The 9,111-nt window shown below is 44.3% G+C and overlaps 2 long non-coding RNA genes across 12 annotated transcripts in view; one reads left to right on the forward strand and one right to left on the reverse strand.

Moving 5' to 3' along the window:
• LOC119284781 overlaps positions 1 to 8,372 on the reverse strand; it is an 11,943-nt gene extending 3,571 nt beyond the window's left edge. Inside the window, exons 1-2 of the long non-coding RNA XR_005139211.1 lie at positions 8,243 to 8,372; positions 8,025 to 8,159 (exon numbers count right to left, since the gene is read on the reverse strand). This is a non-coding gene — a long non-coding RNA (uncharacterized LOC119284781). The remainder of the gene's footprint in view (positions 1 to 8,024; positions 8,160 to 8,242) is intronic.
• On the forward strand, positions 2,202 to 8,715 carry LOC119284779. 11 transcript variants are annotated; one of them, XR_005139209.1, is made up of 5 exons: positions 2,202 to 2,721; positions 3,295 to 5,964; positions 6,050 to 6,132; positions 6,411 to 6,487; positions 6,653 to 6,886. It is a non-coding gene; the product is annotated as an uncharacterized LOC119284779 (long non-coding RNA). The 11 variants fall into 11 exon arrangements; XR_005139208.1 differs by having other exon boundaries at positions 3,295 to 4,536; positions 5,887 to 6,132; XR_005139207.1 differs by having other exon boundaries at positions 3,295 to 4,106; positions 4,428 to 6,132.
• The last annotated feature ends 396 nt before the right edge of the window (positions 8,716 to 9,111 follow it).

Consider the following 9,111-nt stretch of genomic DNA (forward strand, 5'->3'; position numbering starts at 1 on the left):
CCCGATCCAGATCGTGGGGGAGGGGGAGTGGGGTAATATGGGAACGGTGCTAGGGTTCAGTTCAGAGGAGGGGGGTTATGCAAGGGGTCGGAGTGGGCCGTTTCGGCTAGGGGGCCGGTGCTGGCCGGCTGGGCCTCTTGGCCCAGCCAGGGGGGCTTCCTTTTCATTTTTTTGTTTGTGTTCTTTTTCTTTTATTGTTTTAATTTATCTTTTCATTTATTTAGTTTTAGAAAAACTACAACTAGCACCTAATTAGTATTAACTAATAATCCACTACCCCATTAATTTTTGGCAACTAAATAATGTGGTTTTATATCTTATTAATTGTAAAAGGCATTTAATCAATTGTTTTTTTGTATCGGAGCATTTAACAATTTATAAAGGAGTGGTTTCTCCACCACTGTTTGTTTTGAATTATTTGGCTCACTTCAAACATTTTAGTTTTAATATTGGAAAACTTTTATTGTTTGCTTGATTCTTAATTTAAACTAGCGGGGTTACCCGTGCATTTACGCGGCTAGATTTTATTTTGTAATTCCAACAATAGAAATTTATTTTCTTCAAATAATCAGTTATATATATTACTAAGACTATCTTATTTGCTTACCGGAGTAATCTAATTCATCAATATTGGTGTATTAAAAATGATAACTTTTATATGATGCTGCATTGAAATACAAAATGCGGCTATGGTATATTAAAACAAACTCTCTTATTTCATTTAACCATATGATCTAAGAATGCTTTATTAGTGAGATGTATGCAGTGAGGGTGCCTTGTTTGGTTACCTAGTTAGTAGATATATACTCGTTCCCATGTCGTGTAATCCTTCCAACATTATATGAAGTGTGTATTCGTTTTCACCTTTTTATATAATTCCACCTCTATTTCTAATAAAGCAGTTGATAATTTTCGTCGGTTAATTTTCGTCCCATCTTCATCGGGTTTTTTTTGTCCTAAAAAAATCTAGGAAAAATAACCTACGAAATTTAACCAGGACAAGGCCCCTCGCACGTAACGTGAAAAACTTAGACGAACGATGCTCCCTCCCTCCCTCGAACCCTAGCTACCCCTCGTCTCCCGCCTCCAGCCGCACCCGCCGCCGCACCCCAATCCCCGGTCTGGCTCTCCACCTCACGACGACGTGGTTCTCCCAGCGATGACCCCCCTCCTCATGCCCTCTCCGACGTCCCTCTTCGCACGATACTCGCCCCTGCGCGCACGACCTCCCCCTCCTCCTACCGCGCCGTTCGCCGCCCCGCAAACTCCGGCAGCCGTTATCCGCCCTTCGCCGCGGGAGCCTCCGTAGGAGCCGCTCGCTGCTGGAGCCGCCGCCCGAGCAGCCGCGGGAGCCGCTCGCCGCTGCAGCCGCCGCCCGCGGGAGCCACTCGCCGCTCGCCGCAGGAGCCGGAAGGCGAGAAGGACCGGCGGATCCAGGCCCCGGCGTGGTCCTCTCCCTTCAACTCGCGCCGCCGACCTGGGCTCCCTCTTCTTCCACGGCCACAGCCTGGGGTTGCTGCCGGCTAGACGAATAATTATGTGCAGGCTGCCACGACAAAGGGTTTGACTCCTACATCAATTTCATCAAGGTAAGGTGGCCTGCTAGACGAATTACACTCAGATTAGTTCAATATATAGTGAGTCAGCCAGCAAAGGACTAATAATTATGTGCAGGCTGCTGTTCTTGACACTCCTGATGTTGTTTTTCAGAGCAATGCCACGCTAAGGTATATATTGTTACATAATTTAAATCCAAGTCTTACTGATTCTACACTGCCTAAATTGACCACCGTTTTCTTTTTTCCTTCAGTTACTCGCTCAAAGGGTGACAACCTGCTATGAGGTGGTTCTTTTATTGAACATGTGAGTAAAATAACCTGCTATGGGATGGTTCTCTTTATTCCACACTGCCTAAACTGACCACTGTTTGCAAGCTTTAGTGTTTATTTACTATACCATTATAAAAGCATGAAAGGACGGAAAACCAAATCATCATATCCATCCAAACCTGCGATCTAATGATCTACATCTTTCCAAAACACCAAACGCATTTTATCTAAACTCCTAATGTCTCAGTTGGTAGGTCGCGTTCCGACTTTTACTTTCGTCCCACCATTTTCGTCCGGTTTTTTTTCACCCTTCCCCTCGCACTAAAAAAAACCTACGCTCCTCTCGATCCCCTTGACGCACGCTCCTCTCGCCCCTCCTCTCGATCCACCCCCTTTCGCTGTGTTTTCTCTTTCCCTCGTATCCCACTCCGCCGCCTCCCGCCTTCCTCCGCCGCCGCCGCCCCTCACCCTGCCTGCCTGCCTTGGTTTTTGGGCATCCCACTCCTCCGCTGCCATATGCCGCCTCCACCAAGATCCGAGGCCCCCCACTTGTGGGCCGCCGCCGCCGCCACAGAACCTCGGGGAAGGGCGGGGCAGGGCGCAGTCTTCCTCTTCCGCCGCCATCTGTTCCCCCTCCGCTCCCATCTGCCGCCGCCGCGGAAACGTGGGACGCCGCTGTCGCTGCCGCTGAATCCAAGGGACGTCGCCGCCGTCGCGGATCGGCAGGACGCCGCCGTCGCAAATCGGCGGGACGCCGCCACCGCTATCGCCTCGGATCACCAGGATGCCGCCGTCGCAGATCACCAGGTCGCCGCCGTCGGCTCCGATCTCACACGCCGCCGGCGTGGCCGTGACGACTGATGAGCACGCTCAGCCCCCATTCCTGCCACAGGTCTTCACAATCGAGGCTGCCTCCTCATTCTTGTCTCTAATCTTTCATTCAACTACTCGAATTCTGTTTGTAGATGAAGAAAAGTTTCTGCTCTTCTTAGTTATCTCTGAACCACCGATTCTGTACGGTGTGTGCTGCATAGAATTGCAGGCTCTGTTTGAATGTGTTCCAGCAAAGGAGCATATTGTCTTGTTTGGGGTGCAGCCACTAAATATACTGGCATATTTCGTGGTTTGCGTACTCCTCATTTACGCTTGGTTTGTTAAGTGAAGAAATGGTTTCAGGCTTCGCCTTGGTAGTGCACCTCCAGACAGAACTTGGCAAGCTTCGTAAAAGAGTGAATATGAGCAGTCAATCAGGAAATATGCCGAGGAACCAAAGAATGTTATTAGGCCGGAACAATTTGGTATACGTTATGGGAAGAGCAGACTAAACGCAGAGGAGAGTGAATCCATGCAGGAGATTGTTTTGCGGTGTTCACTGAGTCTTGCGTACTTTATTGATGAATAATGTCACCATTTGTAAGTACATCATAGACTATGGACCTAATGGTGTTCCGATTTGTTAATGCAGGGGAAGCTAGAGGCAGAGAACCGTCGGTCTTGCATATGTCAGTGACGGTCGCTGATCAGGTTGTTGCGCGCGAATGACAACAATTGGTTCATAACGAACCAATAGTAGGACATGCCGTTCGACCTTCTTATAGAAGTGAACAATCATTTCTAGAGCATTATATTAGCTGGACTTTTTATGAGGTATGAGCAAGTTGAGAGTTCCGAGTGGGTATATTTTCTGAGTTCCTAAATATGATCAGTGGGCTGGCGCCGAAGTCCATCTTGACAGGTAGGTAGATTGAGATAATTTGTATGTCTCAAGGTTGTTATCTGGTTCATTAGTGTGCTGAGGCTCTGTAGATCAAAACAGAGCCATGAAGGTTGCTATGAGCAAACTATGTCCAGGGAAGGTCATGGCTAAGGAAACGGGACTGGCGGATTTCCCCCTCGTCGTGGACAAGACGTCATGACACAGTTGTGATGAGGTGTGGCGCAAGCGTGGCTGTAGGATCCCTCCTATGAAGCCAGGCAATGACATCATCGGATCCTCACTGGTATGCAGAGCTGTCGCGTGGATCCGACAGGTGGCAGGGACGTGTGACTAATCAGGTACATGGCCTTGGTTCCACATTTAATGTTACCAAGTTCTTAATCTGTCATATTGCTTCTACCGTTCAGATATCTGATGCCATTACAGATGGTGCTGAAGGATCTTGTAGTATGCAAGTATGGAGCAATTTATAAAATGGCTTGCATGATGTCACTTGTCATCCTTGGCATCTTATCTCTTTCGCACTACTACCTGCAGCTGGAGGCATCATGCCAAGGAAGGTGATTCCGTACTGTTTTTCTGAAACCTCGGCTGTACTCGTGATTTCTTGTCTCATTAATCTCACGGCTACACAGGACAACTTCTGAATATATTACAGTTAATGCCTTTCTTCTTGGAGCTTTTGTATACTAGACTAGCATGATTTGTTGGGATGTGGATTGCGGTATGTGCAAATTTTAGATTCAAGTGCTGCTTGGGGGTCTGCAACGAAAGCGTTGCAGGTTTTATTTGTTATCTATGGTGTTTGTCTTTCATGCGTTTCCCCCTTCTTCGATTTGAAATAGTGAATAATTTACCAAAACAGTTTGGTGTTTGTGCAGCTGATTTCTCAGCCATGGCATGGCTGTATTTAGTGTGGCACTACTTTATGCAACATTTTATGTTTGTCTTGGAGTATAGATTCACCTGATTCAATGAAGGTTACGGACAGTAAGTAACTTGCAAGCATGAATTTTTTCCACCATTAAATCTACTCCTTTTTTCCTATGTTTACATGCCCCCACATATTTACGGGTTCAACTTTTGACCAACTAATCCTGGGTTAGTTCATAAAAATTATACCATTGAATTTCTATTATAAAATAGTTTCCAGCAGTATATATATTTTCTGACATGTGAATCATCTATTATTGGTCAATGTTCAAACACAAAACCTGAGGGCGCCATGTAAATAGAGACGGAGGTAGTAGTTATTAGTTTTCACAATGTATACATTTTTAAACTATCAGTTTCTTTTAAGAATTGATGCGTACGCGTTCAATTGATGTCGCGAATTCAACAAGTGCTTTGATGTCTCTGTCTACAAGTTTGTGAGTTAGATTGGTTCAGTAAATGGCTTAAACTGTTGGAGGAGTCTGTGGTTGTGATGGTACGTTCATACGTTGTTGTTGGTATCGTTCGCTTCCTCCCCCGCAGTGCTCCATCGTCGATGGAAGGATCTCCTCGCCGATTTTTTCCAAACAAACCGCACCCCGTCTGTTTGTTTCCATTCAAATTTCACTCCCATGACATGACAACCGATCCCTCCCCATCCTACTCTTTCCTTGCAAAAGCATAACAGAATCGAAACTTGCCTTGCCTTGACCGACACATTCCCAGCGGATTTCACAAATCAATCTTCATCCAGTCCACCGCAGTTCCCGCTGATCCCCTTTCATCATCCCCGCCGCCCCGCCTTCCAATTAGCCATCTTTCATTGCAATCATCGAGCCCTACCATGCAAGCAGTCCTACGAGGCTACGACTGTCGTGGTGCTGGTGGCCTCCAGCGCGCTCGCCGGGGCCAGGGGTGGACTAAGTTTCGGTGCTGTCTCTGGTGGAGACGACGGGATGCGGCTGCACGAGAAGAACCTGCAGAAGAAGATGCCGGTGTGGACAGAGAGGCGGACGCAGCAGGAGGCGTGTGTGGCGCAAGCGCGGGCTTAACTTGCGGGCGCGGATTAGGGAAGAGGCCATCTCGGTGGCGGCTTGTGACCTGGGGGACGCGCTAGCACGCGAGCCCGGTGACCATCATGTGTGCGTTCTGGACGTACCATGTGGTGTATGCCACAATGCCATGTGGGTTGGGCCTGCATGAAATGCTGATCTGTAGCAGATCCTCCATCGCCTCATCACTGGCTGCTCAAGGGCAGCATCACACACCAAGGCCTGTGACAACATCTTCATGCCCAACTCTCACTCCACATGGGAACGACACTGCTCTATTGCTTGCTTATTTAAGATCATGGCAATCATTTTATCTAGCCTATGTGTTTCTAATTTTCTCCCCTTATTGTTGCAGGTTAGAGTGCAGCTTTCAGACACTTCTTTCTTTGGGATAGTTGGAATACTATGACTAAATATAGAAGAGGCTCAAATGGTAATGCTATCAGTGTTTGCCCCTTCCGTGATTTATGCGTAGCATGTAGACTATCAGCGACAATTTGAGCCTCTTTGTGAAGTAGTTTTGTAGGGTATTGCTTCAAGTCAAGAAAATAGCTTCCAAAGATAGTTTAACCGAAGAGCTTCTGATCTCTACATGTGAATGGTAAACTGCCAATTTTGTACTTTACTATTCTATATCAAGAAAATAAATAATTGCATCATGGTATTAGTGGCTTAATTATTTTTATGTGCATTGAACTATATATTTTGAAGCACTTAATAGTATCTTTCATGGAGGATCTAGGACTCCTGCCAATTTATTGTACGGAGTTGTTCTTTGCTAAAAAAAACTTTGCTCAATTGCGCTTTGCCTCTCAGTGTTATCATTAGTTAATGGCCTAAACTGTTGACAACTTATCAAAAAAGAATAATCATATGCAGATGCAGAAGCATATTAGTCATGCAGAAATAATCATATGCTGAAGGAAGGACTTGGAACTGTAACTAAAAACAAAATGGTAAGTGGAGGGGCTCTGATATTGCAATAAAAAGAAATGATAGATATTTCACTGGGAAGCGAACTCAGGAAGACAAAATAATACAATCCTTACATTTTCAGATTACTCTTATTTTCTTATGCATGTTCCTATACGGATTGGTCCTGAATGTTTGACTTCTCGTAGAAATGAAGATGCATACCCCCAACCTCAACTGTTGTGTCACCATCGAGGACATCTAGCTGCTTGTTATTCTTCAGTTACTATTGCTCTTAAGATTCATGTCTTAGATATTCTTAGGAGAGAAATTGTATGGAATTTAATGATCATTCATCTCAACAAATATACGTGATATTTCCTTGTAAAAGGTTGCCTACCGAATTTATGGCCTACTATTAAAGGGGAGTTTGTTTCCACTTCCACCACCTCTCGTTCGATCCTAACCTCCTTTGGTTTTTTCCCTTGCAGCGATTCCTCACTCCCACCGGTTTGTTTAGGAATGGATGCTTCTCCTCCCATGTCCAGTTTTAGTGTTAGTTTTTGGCTCTAATAATCTCGTTCGACCCACCGCTACAAATAGATGCCACACCGCTCCTTTTGTTACGATGGACTCATGTGAGGCCTCGACAGACCCACTTCCTTACAGCAAAACGAAAACAATCAACCATCAATCAGAAATCTCCCTGATATTTCTTTCCTTCAGATGCATACATAGCAGCCCAGGCCCAGCAGATCTGCATTTCCTTTCCTTTCCTTTTTTTGTTACACCTTTTCTTCTCTTCTTGTTATATCATTTCGAAAAGATTGATCTACACGATCGTCGTCTATTCGAGACTCATCTAGACATGAAAAATATGTGCAGACTCTAGGATACAAATATGCGTCATAGATCTACTTAGTATATGTACGCAATAAAAAATTTAAAAGGCCCATAGCAACGCACAGGATTCTACTGGTTGATGTTACAAATTGTTTAGGCCCTAGATCTCAAGTAGCAGCTCTAACAGGAAGGGAATAAAGTGAACTATTAGTTGCTATTGATGTTACATTTAAACCTTTGCGATTGCTAGACAGTAGAAATAATTGAAAATATTCTCTTCTTTGCTTTCCAATTGGTAGTATTCAAGATAACAAGAAATCCAATATTGTTGTTTCTTGTGAAGTGTAGTTCACTTTATTCCCTTCCTGTTAGAGCTGCTACTTGAGATCCAGAGCCTAAACAACTTGTGACCATAGACTGCTGAGAGTTATCATATTTGATCTTCAAGTGCAATCCTTCAGTTGTTCTATTGCATCTCCGAGCCATATTAGCATACATTTCCAATCAACAATTGACTACTGGGTCAGTTATTACTATCTCTGAGAAATTCTTTCTTAATTTGTCCTATAAACAATTAAATTCATTATTGGCCATGAAGTTCACTGCAAATTTGCTGCGCAGTTTTTATTTCAGAGATACATGTGAATATTTTTTTGTTTATTACTTTTGCCGAATATGAATAGTTCATTTGAGATCCCTCTAACAAAACACGATAAGAAAGGGGAAGAATTAACCTACAGGGAGGCATGATCGAGGTCGTTGCTCATGCATGTTTGATGGCATTGTTTCAGGCGCCCACCGACTGTGTGTATGCCTGTTACCTACGGCGTCGTTGTTTCTTCCCTCGGTCGGGCGTGGTCCACCAGCCACTACCTGTAGGCAATAGCATTAGGCCGGCAACTATCGCGGATCAAGGGTACAAATCAACCAGACTAGGAGAGGGGGTGGTGGTCTACGTAGTGGCAGGGAGAGGAAGCGATGGCTGACACCAAGGCTGGGAGAGGAGCCGGCAGATGACTCTATGGCGGGACAAGAGGAGCAGTGGCAGGGAGAGAAAGCGGGACTATGCCATGTGAGTTGCTGAAGTTGTGCCTTGTGAGGTGGGGATAAGGGATGTGTGTTGTGCATGTGTAGTGAGAGGCGTGGAGTAGCTTTTCCTTTTTGAGGGAGGCTGTTTATTTGTCTAGAACAGATTAGCTTCTTTTCCTTTCTCCCTTGTGAACTGAGAGGAGTGGTTATTATGCCACGAGAGAAGTGTCAGATATTCTAGAAATAGCAAAAAATGTTCTAAAGATAATAGCCAAACAAGTGATCTAGAGAATGTCCTATGTTGCTACAAAGCAGGATGTGACTCACTCCACACATGCATACCATGTATATATTTTGGACTCACTCTACATCACATTTGGTAGAGAATAAAGCTATGAGATATCGAAATTACTGAGATTTTCAAGGGACTTCAATAACGCACTTGAAATAGCATTTCACAACCTATATTCTCTGTCGGCTGATATTCCAATGAGCACAGACAAGTATATTTATCTATTTTATTTTCATAATCAAGATACATGCAATTATTTTATCATCATTATATTTATATTCTAGATAATAATAATTTATTCGTTACAAGAGTGTGTTGGGTTATTTTGTACTGCCGTCGTTTCTAAATATAAGTCCATATAGATATTTCTATACGAACTGCATACGGATGTATATAGACATATTTTAGAGTGTAGATTCACTCATTATGCTCCGCAAATAGTCTGTATTGGAATCTCTAAAACAACTTATATTTAAGAACGGAGGAAGTATATGATTTTATGCT

Source organism: Triticum dicoccoides, chromosome 4A (genome assembly GCF_002162155.2).
Source record: "Triticum dicoccoides isolate Atlit2015 ecotype Zavitan chromosome 4A, WEW_v2.0, whole genome shotgun sequence".
Classification (NCBI taxonomy): domain Eukaryota; kingdom Viridiplantae; phylum Streptophyta; class Magnoliopsida; order Poales; family Poaceae; genus Triticum; species Triticum dicoccoides.